Consider the following 16,375-nt stretch of genomic DNA (forward strand, 5'->3'; position numbering starts at 1 on the left):
GGTATGGAGAGAAGGCAGGTACAGGCTACTGAGCTAGATGATCAGCCATGATCATATTGAATGGCGGTGCAGGCCCCATATCGATGTGGCAGCTGGATATCATACAGTCACCGTCAGGCAACACACACTATTTTGGCTGTAGTTCAGGAACAAACAAACAAACAAACGAGAGTTTTAGTGTATAGATGGCCAAACACGTACCAAAGACGTACAGGTATGTAGGTTAATTGGCTGGGTAAATGTAAAAATTGTCCTTAGTGGGTGTAGGATAGTGTTAATGTGCGGGGATCGCTGGGCGGCACGGACTTGGAGGGCCGAAAAGGCCTGTTTCCGGCTGTATATATATGATATGATATGATAACACGGGTAAATGGGATTAGCTTCGGTGGAGCATGCTGGACAACATGGATGAGTAGGGCCGAAGGGCCTGTGTGTGTGTTGCCTGACGGTGACTGTATGATATGATATCCAGCTGCCACATCGATAATGAAGAAAAAATGAAGTCTGGTTTGTTTAAAAATCGGATTGTTTGAACATTTAACCAAATCAAATCCAAGCATGTCCAAGATAAGACGAACAAAACAATAATCAGATCTACCCGAAAGGTTTATTTGTCCTTTTTTTGAACTTCAGATTTAAATCTCGGAGTATTTATATTCTCAGCAGCGATTGCTGCATTTCACTGAGAGAGGTGACTAAAGTGACACAGAAATAGCTCGCTGATCATCACGCACTGCGTTTTAGACTTCAGACTTCTGAGATACAGCACGGAAACAGGGCCTTTGACCCAAGTCCACACCGACCCCGTACACTCGCACTATCCCACATACTCAGAACAATTTTATAACTTACCAAAGCCAATTAATCTACAAACCTGTACGCCTTTGGAATGTGGGAGGAAACCGGAGCACCCGGAGAAAACCCACGTGGCTATGGGGAGAACGTACAAACTCCGTACAGACAGCGCCCGTGGTCAGGATGGAACCCGGGTCTCTGGCGCTGTGAGGCAGCAACTCTACCGCTGCGCCTTCGTGACGCCCTGGTTGGATGAATAATGACAGAATTAAGCCAAACATCTTTCATCTGTTGGGACATTTAATTAGGACAAACATGAAACATGAGGATTTGTACAGACAGCACACAGCTGAGTGCACCTCACCACTCTAATCAAGAGTGCTGAATAGTACCATCTGCTGATTAGCCTGGCCCGGTTTATGCTTGTTTATGTAGTTCACAATGTTTATGTTAGTGAAGGATCAATAAATGATTTCAGAAGGCAAGCACAAGCAGGTGATGGGATTGATGAGTAGGTACACCTGTTAACGTGACTTTATGAAGAGACCTAGGAGCAACAGAAATGGCACGGTGGTGCAGCGGTAGAGTTGCTGCCTCACAGAGCCAGAGACCCGGGTTCCATCCTGACCACGGGTGCTGTCTGTACAGAGTTTGTACGTTCTCCCCATAACCACGTGGGTTTTCTCCGGGTGCTCCGGTTTCCTCTCACGTTCCAATAACTTGCAAGTTTGTAGGTTGATTGGCCTCTGTAAATTGTCCCTAATGTGTTTAGGATGTGAAACTGGGACAACATGGAACTAGTGTACAGGTAATCGTTGGTCAGCGCAGACTCGGTGGGCCATTTCTTTCAATCGCACCAGAGAGAGAGAGAGGGAAATGATCCCTTGTTAATCTATCCAATCTTCCCAAACGAGTGCTTTAAAAATGACCTTCATTTCCTTGGGCTGTTTCAAAGTTTGCAATAATCAAATACTTGGTGTTGAATTTTAGTTCCCATTGCAATAATAAAAATATGATACCAATTTCCTCATAGCAAGATTTTACAAAATGGGCACAGAATCAAAGAACTGATGCAACTTAAAAACGAAATATGGCAGATGCTTAAACTCCAATAAAAAGCAAATATGCTGGAAATACTCTGCAGTCCAGCAGTATTGCGCGCAGAGGTAATGCTATAGACTAAGAACCTTTCAGTTTCAAAGATAATCGGTCTGAAATATTGCCTGCATTGGAAGGTAAAGTAGGTTTTAAACTGCAGAGAGAAAGTTAGGAAAGACAGAGAGAGCAAAAGCGAGGGTTGGTCACAGAGTGGACGGACAACAACAGTAACCAGATTACATACAAAATGCTGGAGTAACTCAAAGGGTCAGGCAGCATCTCAGGAGCAAAGGAATAGGTGACGATTTGGGTCGAGAGCCTTCTTTCAACTCCCCCCTTCTGAAGCAGGGTCTTGACCCATGCCTTCTCTCCCGAGATGCGACCTGTCCCGCTGAGTTACTCCAGCATTTTGTGTCTGTCCTCCTTCAATGAAGTTTTGTTTATGTTTAGGGACACAGAAACAGGTCCTTCAGCCCAGCAATTCCACGCCGACCAGCGATCACCAGTTCACACTAGTTCTACGTTCTCCCACTTTCTCATCCACTCCCTGCACACTAGGGGATGATTTACAGAGGGCCGATTAACCTACAAACCCACACGTCTTAGGGCTGTGGGAAGAAACCGGAGCACATGGAGGGAACCCACGGTGTCACATGGAGAACTCCACACAGAGAGCACCCAGGTCTCTGGCACTGTGAGGTGGCAGCCCTACCAGGCTGGGAAGAAACTGTCCCTGAATCTGGAGGTCTACACAAACTGCTGGAGTAACTCAGCGGTTCAGGCAGCATCTGTGGAGAACATGGATAGGTGACGTTTCACAGAGTGCTGGAGTAACTCGGCGGGTCAGGCAGCATCTCTAGAGAATGTGGATAGGTGACGTTTCGGGTTGGAACCCTTCTTCAGACCGAAAGTAGGTGGGGATTGGGGAACAGCTGGAGGCAAAAGAACAGGTTAGGCAACAGATCACCTCAGACAGGGTGGTTCCCTGGTAGGCCGATCGTTGGCTAGGGAAGGTGTGATCGCAAGAGGGATATAATAGTTCAGCGTTTTCTCCAGAGATGTTGCCTGACCTACTGAGTTACTCCAGCACTTATGTGTCTATCGTTGATGAAAAAATCAGATTGGATTAACCATCTGCACATTGCACTGACGATGGAGTCCAGTTCCCCGGGCAAGTTGCATCTAGTGTTATGAGAGAACAGAAACAGATGGAAGGCATCCAGTTATAATGACCAGAATATTTTATATATAGGAAGAGAGAAGGTTAAAGAGGAAACACAGGAACATTCTTTGCTTGAACGAGTGAAGATTGATTTTACTGATTCGTGAAATAAAAAAGAACAAGGCAAGAACTGTGAATTACTTGTGGGAATTGAATGTACAAAGCCCTTTTCCCAGCGTGGGGAATCTACGTTATGTTGCAGCTGTACAAGGCGTTGGCGAGGCCATATTTGGAGTACTGGGTTTAGTTTAGAGTTTAGTTTTATTATTGTCGTGTATACCAGAATGCAGTGAAAGGCTTCGTGGAAAGAAGGAACTGCAAATGCTGGCTTATAAAAAACCCAAACAAAGTGCTGGAGTAACTCAGCGGGTCAGGCAGCATCTCTGGAGAACATGGATAGGTGCCAGAGGAGGTTGTTGAGGCAGGTAATGTAACAACATTTAAAAGACATTTGGACAGGTACATGGATAGGGAAAGCTGTGAGGGATATGGGCCAAATGTGGATGACTGGGACTAACATAGATGGGGCATCTTGACCAGCATTGATGAGTTAGACTGAAGGGCCGTATGATTCAACAACTCTAAGCCACCTACAGGTATTGAAAGGTTCATTGGCTCCTTCTGCCTAAACAGGTGTAGAGTTTTAGAGAAGTTTTGAATGGAACTACAGTCTTTAATGTTATTTATTGGTTGTTAACAACATAAATGTATCACATAATGAAGACACAAAAGACTGGAGTAACTCAGCGGGTCAAGCAGCATCTGTGGAGAACATGGATAGGTGATGTTTCACAGTGCTGGAGTAACTCAGCGGGTCAGGCAGCATCTGTGGAGAACATGGATAGGTGACGTTTCACAGAGTGCTGGAGTACCTCAGCGGGTCAGGCAGCATCTGTGGAGAACATGGATAGGTGACGTTTTGGGTCGGAACCCTTCTTTAGGCTCTGAAGGAGGGTCTCAAACCCAAACGTCATCTATTCCTTCTCTCCAGAGATGCTGCCTGACCCGCTGAGTTACTCCAGCGTCTTCGATGTATACCAGCATCTGCAGTTCCTCATTTTGTACATAAATATATTACAATTCTTCATATAAGCTCCTTAACTATCGTTGCTAGGATTTTTAGATTATTTTGGTTTGCCATTTGATATAACGAACAAACCTCACGGTGTTGTTTACAGATGAGGTGCAGGAATCTTTGACAGATATTGAAGGGAATTTCTTTGTGTTCTGGGTAATTTTATCTGCTTGTTCACTGGCTCTCAGATTAGTCTGGTAACATTGGCTCAAGTGTTACACTTGCAGGGAGCTGGGTGTGTTGAGACAGTGAGGGCTCAAGGAGTGAAGAGAATGCTTCTGAAAGCAATGTGGAATAGAGTTGGTGATCCCTCAGATCAGGTAGAAATCAATAGGTGGCGATTCCCAGCCCAGCCCGGTGAGAGTGCCGGGGCTTTGCTGATCATTAACCTTGCCTGTCCCGTTTATCCTGGCTACCACAGCAGAATAATCTACTTTCACGTGGGACTAAGCGAGAGGGCCTTTGGGTGAGGAGTCTAAGACACTGTCACATTCCATGTTATCATCCGATATCCTAGATTGCAGCGTGAGATCCTTTATATACGCAAGGATTAATAGATAACACCAAAGTTTTACTGCCATAAAGTGGTGACTGGTCAAACTCAAACTCATGTGGTTCCCCCACTTCTAATCCACAATGAGAATAATCAGCTACAACCTCCAATCTCCCAGGTGACATAGGAATTCACAACCCCTGCTCCATTATCCAATCTCCATGTCGTCAGTCACACTCCACTCTCACCATCTTTTTTCCTCCTATGAATTGGATTATGCAAAGGGTGTCAGGGCTTGTGGGGAGAAGGCAGGAGAATGGGGTTGGGAGGGAGAGAGAGATCAGCCATGATTGAATGGCAGAGTAGACTTGATGGGCCGAATTCTGCTCCTCAAACGTATGAATGTGAACGTCAGACTGATCAAAGGAGGGTGAAAAGTTGGAGGGGAGAGGTAGGGGCAGGACTGGGGAGTTGTGATTTGTGTTCCTTTGTGCCCATGTCCCTAGGCTTTGTGATCTCACACTGCACTCTGGGGCTTTGTGGATCTACATGGATGTGATGGATCATCACTAGCCCTCCACAAGCACGTGATGGATCATCACTAGCCCTCCACAAGCACGTGATGGATCATCACTAGCCCTCCACAAGCACCGCTACAGAACATTAGCAGAGATGTTCCCTGCCACCCCTGACCCTGCAGCCAATTACAACTCTAACGCTCAGACTCAGGTGGGACTGGGATGCAGGCGGAGCGGGTAAAGTTACATCTGTATAGAATCATGAGGGGAATAGATCAGGTAAACGTACAGAGTCTCTTGCCCAGAGACGGAGAATCGAGAAGCAGAAGACAGAAGTTTAAGGTGAGTGGGGAAATATTTAGTTTAGTTTTATTAGTTTTAGTTTTAGCGGAAACAGGCCCTTTGACCCACCGAGTCCACACGGACCAGCGATCCCCGCACACTAACACTATCCTACACACACGAGGGACAATTTACATTTACACCAAGCCAATTAACCTACAAACCTGCACGTCTTTGGAGTGTGGGAGGAAACTGAAGATTTCTGAGAAAACCCACGCAGGTCACGGGGAGAACGTACAAACTCCGTACAGACAGCACCCGTAGTCGGGATGGAACCCGGGTCTCTGGCGCTGCAAGCGCTGCAAGGCAGCAACTCTACCGCTGCGCCACCGTGACGCCCCTAATAGGAACCTGAGGGGTAACTTTTTTACACAAAGGGTGGTGGGTGTATGGAATGAGTTGGTGGAAGAGATAGTTGAGGCAGGTAGTATCGCAATGTTCAAGAAACATTTAGACAGGTATGTGGGCCAAATACAGGCAGGTGGGACTCTATGAAATGGATATTACGAATATTTTCTTGAAGGACTGTTTAGGCCGCACTTGGAGTATTGCATGGAATTCTGGTCACCCCCATCACAGGAAGGATGTGGTGGCTCTAGGAGAGCCTGCAGAGGAGGTTCACCAGGATGCTGCCTGGATTAGAGGGTTCCAGCTACAGGGAGAGGGTGGATTAGAGGGTTCCAGCTACAGGGAGAGGGTGGAGAGCCTGTAGAGGAGGATTCAATAGCCTGAATGTTGCTGGGAAGAAGCTGCTGCTGATGTTACTTTATTGCCACATGTACCTGGGTGCAGTGAGATTCTTTGCTTTGTATACAATCCAGCATACTCATACTATAATCACAGAGAAGTATAAAAGTGCAATGACCCACACGGTTTGCCAGCACCTTCTGGAGCTGTTCTTGAACCTGAATGTTACAGTTTTTAGGCTCCAGTACATTCTTAGACATAGAAAATAGGCGCAGGAGGAGGCCATTCGGCCCTTCGAGCCAGCACCGCCATTCATTGTGATCGTGGCTGATCGTCCTCAATCAATACTCCTTGCCTGCCTTCTCCCCATATCCCTTGATTCCACTAGCCCCTAGATCTCTATCTAACTCTCTCTTAAATCCATCCAGTGATTTGACCTCCACTGCCCTCTGTGGCAGAGAATTCCACAAATTCACAATTCTCTGGGTGAAAAAGTTTCTTCTCACCTCAGTTTTAAACCTCCTAACACCTGCAACCTCCTAACATCCTCTTCACAGTTTACACTGCCACCCAGCTTTGTGTCATCTGCAAACTTGCCAGTGTTGCTTCTAATTCCCTCTTCCAAATCATTAATATATATGGTAAACAGTTGCGGCCCCAACACCGAGCCTTGCGGCACTCCACTCGCCACTGCCTGCCATTCTGAAAAGGACCCGTTTACTCCTACTCTTTGCTTCCTGTCTGCCAACCAATTTTCTATCCATGTCAACACCCTACCCCCAATACCATGTGCTCTAATTTTAGTCACCAATCTCCCGTGCGGGACCTTATCAAAGGGTTTCTGAAAGTCTAAATACACTACATCCACTGGCTCTCCTTCATCCATTTTACTTGTCACGTCCTCAAACAATTCCAGAAGATTAGTCAAGCATGATTTCCCTTTCATAAATCCATGCTGACTTGGACTTATCTTTTTACTGCTATCCAAATGCACCGTTATTACCTCTAATAATTGACTCCAGCATCTTTCCCACCACCGAAGTCAGGCTAACTGGTCTGTAATTCCCCGTTTTCTCTCTCGCTCCTTTCTTGAAAAGTGGAATAATATTAGCTATCCTCCAATCCACAGGGACTGATCCTGAATCTATTGAACATTGGGAAATGATCACCAATGCGTCCACTATTTCTAGAGCCATCTCTCTGAGTACCCTGGGATGCAGACCATCAGGCCCTGGGGATTTATCAACCTTCAGTCCTATCAGTCTACCCAATACTATTTCTCGCCTAATGAAAATTTCTTTCAGTTCCTCTGTCTCCTGAGATCATCCGTCCTCTAGTACATCTGGGAGATCGTTTGTGTCTTCCTTCGTGAAGACAGATCCGAAGTACCTGTTCAACTCTTCTGCCATTTCCTTGTTACCCATAATATTTTCACCCGTGTCTGCCTTCAAGGGACCAACATTTGACTTTGCTACTCTTTTTCTCTTAACATATCTAAAGAAGCTTTTACTGTCCTTCTTTATATTCTTGGCAAGCTTCCCCTCGTACTTCATCTTTTCAGCCCGTATTGCCCGTTTTGTTACCTTCTGTTGTCCTATGAAAGTTTCCCAATCCTCTGGCTTCCGGCTACTCTTTGCTGTGTTATACATCTTTTCTTTTAGTTTTATTCCATCCCTAACTTCCCTTGTCAGCCACGGTTGCCTCCTACTCCCGTTAGAAACTTTCTTCCTTTTTGGATTGAAATGATCCTGCGTCTTCCGGATTATGCACAGAAATTCCTGCCATTGCAGTTCCACCGTCAATCCTGCTAGGATCCCTTTCCAGTCGACCTTGGCCAGCTCCTCTCTCATGCCTTCATAGTCCCCTTTGTTCAACTGCAACACTGACACTTCCGATTAACCTTCTATGGCTGATCATCCACAATCAGTAACCCGTGCCTGCCTTCTCCCAATATCCCTTGATTCTACTAGCCCCTAGAGCTTTATCTAACACTTTTAAATTCATCCAGTGAATTGGCCTCCACTGCCTTCTGCGGCAGAGAATTCCACAAATTCACAATTCTCTGGGTGGAAAGGTTTCTTCTCATTTCATTTTTAAATGGCTTTCCCTTTATTCTTAGACTGTGTGGCCCCTGGTTCTGGACTTCCCCCAACATTGGGGACATTTTTCCTGCATCTAGCTTGTCCAGGAAAAAAAATCTTCCCTATGGTAGCAGCGAGGTGAGAGTGTGGCCAGGGTGGTGTGGGTCAGTGAGAGTGTGGCCAGGGTGGTGTGGGTCAGTGAGAGTGTGGCCAGGGTGGTGTGGGTCAGTGAGAGCGTGGCCAGGGTGGTGTGGGTCAGTGAGAGTGTGGCCAGGGTGGTGTGGGTCAGTGAGAGTGTGGCCAGGGTGGTGTGGGTCAGTGAGAGTGTGGCCAGGGGGGTGTGTGGGTCAGTGAGTGTGGCCAGGGTGGTGTGGGTCAGTGAGTGTGGCCAGGGTGGTGTGGGTCAGTGAGTGTGGCCAGGGTGGTGTGGGTCAGTGAGAGTGTGGCCAGGGTGGTGTGGGTCAGTGAGAGTGTGGCCAGGGTGGTGTGGGTCAGTGAGAGTGTGGCCAGGGTGGTGTGGGTCAGTGAGAGTGTGGCCAGGGTGATGTGGGTCAGTGAGTGTGTGGCCAGGGTGGTGTGGGTCAGTGAGTGTGTGGCCAGGGTGGTGTGGGTCAGTGAGAGTGTGGCCAGGGTGGTGTGGGTCAGTGAGAGTGTGGCCAGGGTGGTGTGGGTCAGTGAGAGTGTGGCCAGGGTGGTGTGGGTCAGTGAGAGTGTGGCCAGGGTGGTGTGGGTCAGTGAGAGTGTGGCCAGGGTGGTGTGGGTCAGTGAGAGTGTGGCCAGGGTGGTGTGGGTCAGTGAGAGTGTGGCCAGGGTGGTGTGGGTCAGTGAGAATGTGGCCAGGGTGGTGTGGGTCAGTGAGAGTGTGGCCAGGGTGGTGTGGGTCAGTGAGAGTGTGGCCAGGGTGGTGTGGGTCAGTGAGAGTGTGGCCAGGGTGGTGTGGGTCAGTGTGAGTGTGGCCATGGTGGTGTGGGTCAGTGAGAGTGTGGCCAGGGTGGTGTGGGTCAGTGAGAGTGTGGCCAGGGTGGTGTGGGTCAGTGAGAGTGTGGCCAGGGTGGTGTGGGTCAGTGAGAGTGTGGCCAGGGTGGTGTGGGTCAGTGAGAGTGTGGCCAGGGTGGTGTGGGTCAGTGAGAGTGTGGCCAGGGTGGTGTGGGTCAGTGAGAGTGTGGCCAGGGTGGTGTGGGTCAGTGAGAGTGTGGCCAGGGTGGTGTGGGTCAGTGAGAGTGTGGCCAGGGTGGTGTGGGTCAGTGAGAGTGTGGCCAGGGGGGGTGTGGGTCTGTGAGAGTGTGGCCAGGGTGGTGTGGGTCAGTGAGAGTGTGGCCAGGGTGGTGTGGGTCAGTGAGAGTGTGGCCAGGGTGGTGTGGGTCAGTGAGAGTGTGGCCAGGGTGGTGTGGGTCAGTGAGACTGTGGCCAGGTTGGTGTGGGTCAGTGAGAGTGTGGTTAGGGTGGTGTGGGTCAGTGAGAGTGTGGTTAGGGTGGTGTGGGTCAGTGAGAGTGTGGCCAGGGTGGTGTGGGTCAGTGAGAGTGTGGCCAGGGTGGTGTGGGCCAGTGAGAGTGTGGCCAAGGTGGTGTGGGTCAGAGTGTGGCCAGGGTGGTGTGGGTCAGTGAGAGTGTGGCCAGGGTGGTGTGGGTCAGTGAGAGTGTGGTTAGGGTGGTGTGGGTCAGTGAGAGTGTGGCCAGGGTGGTGTGGGTCAGTGAGAGTGTGGCCAGAGTGGTGTGGGCCAGTGAGAGTGTGGCCAGGGTGGTGTGGGTCAGAGTGTGGCCAGGGTGGTGTGGGTCAGTGAGAGTGTGGCCAGGGTGGTGTGGGTCAGTGAGAGTGTGGTTAGGGTGGTGTGGGTCAGTGAGAGTGTGGCCAGGGTGGTGTGGGTCAGTGAGAGTGTGGCCAGGGTGGTGTGGGTCTCTGATGATGCTGGCTGCCTTTTTGAGGCAGCGCCTCCTGTAGATCCCTTCGATGGTGGGGAGGTCAGTACCCGTGATGGACCGGGCAGTGTTTACCACACTTTGTAATCTCAATCTCAATCGTCTCAGTCAGTAATTCAGAGCAAAGTAGGCAAGAAGGAACCTCCAGCAGCGCTGTATAAAGGTCTCACCAACACGACAGAGATCACATACTGTCCATTCAACCTTCACTTCTAGATTTCTTTTCTACCCTAAAGCCAGAAGATTTTTACTGCTGTTAGCTTATTTTAACGAAGTTACCGTCCCGAATAGTGTATTTTTATCCCAGCTTTTAAAAATGGATGAAGTTATCAAAACCAACTTGTGCACAAGAATAACCTCCAGCTGGAAAAAGTGCAGCGGAGATTTACAGGGACGTTGCGGGAACTCGATGGTCTGAGCTATAAGGAAAGGTTGAACAGGTGAGGACTCTATTCCTTGGAGCGCAGGAGGATGAGGGGTGATCTTATAGAGATGTATAAAATCATGAGGGGAATAGATCGGGTAGATGCACAGAGTCAGTTACTCAGGATAGGTGAGGCCAAGAACCAGGGGACATAGGTTTAAGGTGAGATGGGGAAGGTTAATAGGCACCTGAAGGGCGGCTTTTTCACACATAGGGTGGTGGGTATATGAAGCGAGCTGCCAAAGGAGGGCATAGTCATAGAGTGACACAGTGTGGAAACAGGCCCTTCAACCCAACTTGCCCATACTGGCCAACAATGCCTCAGCTACACTAGTCCCACCTGCCTGCGCTTGGTCCATAACCCTCCAAACCTGTCCTATCCATGTACCTGTCTAACTGTTCCTTAAACGATGGGATAGTCCCAGCCTCAACTACCTCCTCTGGCAGCTCGTTCCATACACCCACCACCCTTTGTGTGAAAAGGTTTCCCCTCGGATTCCTATTAAATCTTTTCCCCCTTCACCTTGAACTTATGTCCTCTGGTCCTCGATTCCCCTACTCTGGGCAAGAGACTTTGTGAATCTACCCGATCTATTCCTCTCATGATTTTGGTAGTTGAGGCAGGTACTAATAACAACATTTAAAAGACATTTGAACAGATACATGGATCGGAATGGTTTAGAGGAATATGGGCCAAACATGGGCATCTACTGTAGATTGGGCATCCCGGTTGGCATGTGTAAGTTGTGCCGAAGGGCCAATTTCCGTGTTGTATGACTCTGACTAAATGTGAAACATAGAAACATTGAAAATAGGTGCAGGAGTAGTCCATTCGGCCCTTCGAGCCAGCACCGCCATTCAATGTGATCATGGCTGATCATCCAGAATCAGTACCCCGTTCCTGCTTTTTCTCCGTACTCCTTGATTCCGTAGAAGCCATTGAGCATCTGCCTGAAACCTGCCCCGCCAGCACTTAAAGAATGCTTCAAGCTAAAACACTGACACTTGTTCAGGAAGGACTGAATTGGGCGTGTAAGTTCTATGCAAAAAGAGAACGTATCACAAAATGCTGGAGTAACCCAGCAGGTCAGGCAGCATCTACGAGAGAGGGAATGAGAGAACGTATGATGGACTTGCTGGTCAAGGTTAAATTAATATTCATCCTGTTTGTGTTGGGTGCTCATGCCTTTTCTTCCAAAAATGCATGTTTGAAAGGTATTTGTAAATGCATTAATGCATTTGAGAGCTTCATCACAGGCACCCTTTGTCTACAGAACACATCAATAAGAGCAATGTACTGTGTTTCAGAGTGGAATTTTAGAGTTGGCACACATGGCAAGGAACGAGTAAATAGTTGTGGTGTTAACTTCCATCCCCTTACATTAACTCAAGAGAAGATATTAATGTCAACAACAATTTATTTCTCTTTAGCTTTGATCTTTCATTCTTCCGGGTGTTCTAATCCCTTTTGATGGGAGTGATGTGACCTCATCATTAAGGTGTAGGATTACCGGTCACCTCCCCTCGCCACTGATCAGCTCATCATCAGGTGAGCCTCCCGAACACATCCCGATTGGCTGGCCCATGTCTAACCACTCACCTGCCGATGGTCCAAACACCCACGCAACGAGCACGAGACCAGCCCGCCCGCCACGCACTCTCTCACTCAAGTTACCCTGTGTGTTGATGCAGTCTTTCACACAGGTCTGAGCTGTTGCAGAGATGATTATACACTTAGTGGTAGAATAAATGTTCATATAAGTGATGGGAGCAGAATTAGGCCCATCAGGACTACTCCGCCATTCAATCATGGCTAACCTATCTAACCCCATTCTCCTGCCTTCTCCCCATAACCCCTGACACCTGTATGAACATTGACTTCTCTAACTTCAGATAGCCCTTGCTTTCCCTCTCTGTCCCCTCCCTCTTCCCAGTTCTCCCACTAGTCTTCCTGTCTCCGACTACATCCTATCTTTGTCCCGCCGCCTCCCCTGACATCGGTCCGAAGAAGGGTCTCAACCCAAAACATCACTCATTCCTTCTCTCCAGAGATGCTGCCTGACCCGCTAAGTTACTCCAACATTTTGTGTCTACCTTCGATTTAAACCAGCAACTGCAGTTTTTTTCCTACTTAATACCTTACATGTACCATAAATGTTTTAAAAACATTTGGACAGGTTATTTGAGTTTAGGAGCAAGGAGGTCCTACTGCAATCGTACAGGGTCCTGGTGAGACCACACCTACGGTATTGTGTGCAGTTTTGGTCTCCTAATTTGAGGAAAGACATTCTTGCTATTGAGGGAGTGCAGCGTAGGTTCACCAGGTTAATTCCCGGGTTGGCGGGACTGACATATGATGAAAGAATGGATCAACTGGGCTTATATTCACTGGAATTTAGAAGGATTAGAGGGGATCTTATAGAAACATGTATAATTCTTACGGGATTGGACAGGCTAGATGCAGGAAAAATGTTCCCGATGTTGGGGAACTCAAATTCACCCAGAGAGTTGTGAATCTGTGGATTCTCTGCCACAGAAGGCAGTGGAGGCCAATTCACTGGATGTTTTCAAGAGAGAGTTAGATTTAGCTCTTCGGTCTAACAGAATCAAGGGATATGGTGAGAAAGCAGGAACGGGGTACTGATTTTGGATGATCAGCCATGATCATATTGAATGGTGGTGCTGGCTGGAAGGGCCGAATGGCCTACTCCTGCACCTATTTTCTATGTTTCTATGTTTACATGGATAGGACAGGTTTGGAGGGATATGAGCCAAATGCAGGCAGGTGGGACTAGTGTAGATGGGGCATGTTGGTCAGTGTGGGCAAGTTGGGCCAAAGGGCCTGTTTCCATACTGTATGACTTCATTACTCTGTAATAGCATTGATCAGAGGATCTACATAGACTTTAGTGAGGCATTTGATAAAGTCCCTCATGGTAAGTTGTTCCAGAAGATTAAGATGCACAGGATTCACAGTGACCTGCTGGTCTAGATTCGGAACTGGCTTACTGAAGTCAGAGAGTTGTGGTGGAAGGATAATATTCAGGCTGGAGCTCTCTGCCTCGTTCTGCAAGGATCTTTTTTTGGTTTAGCTTAGAACTACAGCGCGGAAACAGGCCCTTTCATCCCACCGGGTCCGCGCCGACCAGCGATCCCCGCACATTAACACTATCCTACACCCAGTAGGGACAATTTTTACATTTACCAAGCCAATTAACTTACAAACCTGCACGTCTTTGGAGTGTGGGAGGAAACCGAAGATCTCGGAGAAAACCCACGCAGGTCACGGGGAGAACGTACAAACTCCGTACAGACGGCGCCCGTAGTCGGGATGGAACCCGGGTCTCCGGCGCTGCATTCGCTGCAAGGCAGCAACTCTACCGCTGCGCCACCGTGACCGCCCTGCTGGGACCACTGCTGTTTGTGAGATATATAGATGACTTGGATGTAAATGTAGACGGGTTGATTCAATGGGCGGCATGGTAGCGCAACGGTAGAGTTGCTGCTTTACAGCGAATGCAGCGCCGGAGACTCAGGTTCGATCCTGACTGCGGGTGCTGCACTGTAAGGAGTTTGTACGTTCTCCCCGTGACCTGCGTGGGTTTTCTCCGAGATCTTCGGTTTCCTCTCACACTCCAAAGACGTACAGGTATGTAGGTTAATTGGCTGGGTAAATGTAAAAATTGTCCGTAGTGGGTGTAGGATAGTGTTAATGTACGGGGATCGCTGGGCGGCACGGACTTGGTGGGCCGAAAAGGCCTGTTTCCGGCTGTATATATATGATATGATATGATATGATATGACAATAGGTGCAGGAGGAGGCCATTCGGCCCTTCAAGCCAGCACCGCCATTCAATGTGATCATGGCTGATCATTCTCAATCAGTACCCCGTTCCTGCCTTCTCCCCATACCCCCTAACTCCGCTATCCTTAAGAGCTCTATCTAGCTCTCTCTTGAATGCATTCAGAGAATTGGCCTCCACTGCCTTCTGAGGCAGAGAATTCCACAGATTCACATATTGTTGGAGGGCTTGAAACTCGCTGCCAGGGGTGGGGGTGGAGGCAGATACAATAGTGGTGTTACAGAGACTTTTGGGTAGGCACATGGATATGCAGGGAATGGAGGGATATGGATCACGTGCAGACAGATAAGAGTTGGAATTGGCATCACGTTCAGCAGACATTGTGGGCAATAGGCAATAGACAATAGGTGCAGGAGGAGGCCATTTAGCCCTTCGAGCCAGCACTGCCATTCACTGTGATCATGGCTGATCATTTCCTGTATTGTGATGTCCTATGGTCTATAGGTGAAAGAACTGACACCTCTCTTTATCGTTTGATGGTAAATGCAGATCTGACCTCAAGATAGACACAAAAAGCTAGAGTAACTCAGCGGGTCAGGCAGCATCTCTGGAGAACATGGTTCGGTGACGTTTCACAGAGTGCTGGAGTAACTCAACGGGTCAGGCAGCATCTGTGGAGAACATGGACAGGTGACGTTTCACAGAGTGCTGGAGTAACTCAGCGGGTCAGGCAGCATCTGTGGAGAACATGGAGATGGAATGGGTGATGTTGCGGGTCGAGACCCTTCTTCAGACACTGACTGGTTGGAAACCATTCATGTGGATCCCAGCTTGACTGAGTACAAATGTTGTGCTTCACGGTACCCCTCCATGGTTACATTTCTGATCTTTTGCTGCAGAATCAGTCAGGTTTAACGCAGGATTAGACAATAGACAATAGACAATAGGAGCAGGAGGAGGCTATTCGGCCCTTCGAGCCAGCATCGCCATTCAATGTGATCATGGCTGATCATTCTCAATCAGTACCCCGTTCTTGCCTTCTCCCCATACCCCATTATCGGCATTCCATTCCAGAACTTTCAGTTTGATCAATGCTGTGGTAAACGTTGCCTGTAAGTGTGTGACGGGTAATCCACGTGTCATAACCGCCGGCTTCAAACGTCACACAGAATGTTCACCAGCGCTAAATTATCTCGTCTCCCTCTGCCCTGACATGTCCATGTGCTGAACGATGGTGGAATGCTGCTTCATAAAGCAAAGGGATTAATAATGCAGCGACATCAAGATTTTAACGACAAATTACTCTCAGCTTGCCTCAGGGAAGAGTATTGCTCAGCAACATCCTTAATGATGTGGAAATCCTCCTCTGGTGACTGATATATTTAAAGACTTCTTTCGAGACAAGTTCCCTGAAAGTGATATCGTAGGCAGACTGGGCGGTGAAGGCTTTTGGCATGCTGGCCTTCATCAGTCAGGGAATTGAGTGTGGGTATGAAGAAGGCTAGCGACCCCAAATGTCACCCATACCTTCTCTCCAGAGATGCTGCCTGTCCAGCATTTTGTGTCTATAATCTATATACTAAAACTCTTGTTTGTTTGTTTGTTTGTTTGTTCCTGAACTACAGCCAAAACGGTACACGATAGCGCGACAATTGTAGGCCCACCTTACTCACCGTTGTCCCTTTGGTGCTAATGGAAGAAATTTAATTGAAATCGGTGTTATATTTTTATAGTTATTCACATTTTTAAGTTTAAATCTATCTCCTACGGAGGGAGGGGGAGGAGGGAGGGAGGATAAGGGGGGTTGAGGGGGATGGAGTGGGGGGGAGGGGAAGGGGAGGTGAGGGGAAGTGGAGGGGAAGGGTGGTTGGGGGGGGAGAGGGGAGGGGGGGAGGAGAGGGTGCTGCACCAATGCAGGCG

The sequence above is a fragment of the Rhinoraja longicauda genome, chromosome 3 (genome assembly GCF_053455715.1).
Source record: "Rhinoraja longicauda isolate Sanriku21f chromosome 3, sRhiLon1.1, whole genome shotgun sequence".
In the NCBI taxonomy this organism is placed as follows: domain Eukaryota; kingdom Metazoa; phylum Chordata; class Chondrichthyes; order Rajiformes; family Arhynchobatidae; genus Rhinoraja; species Rhinoraja longicauda.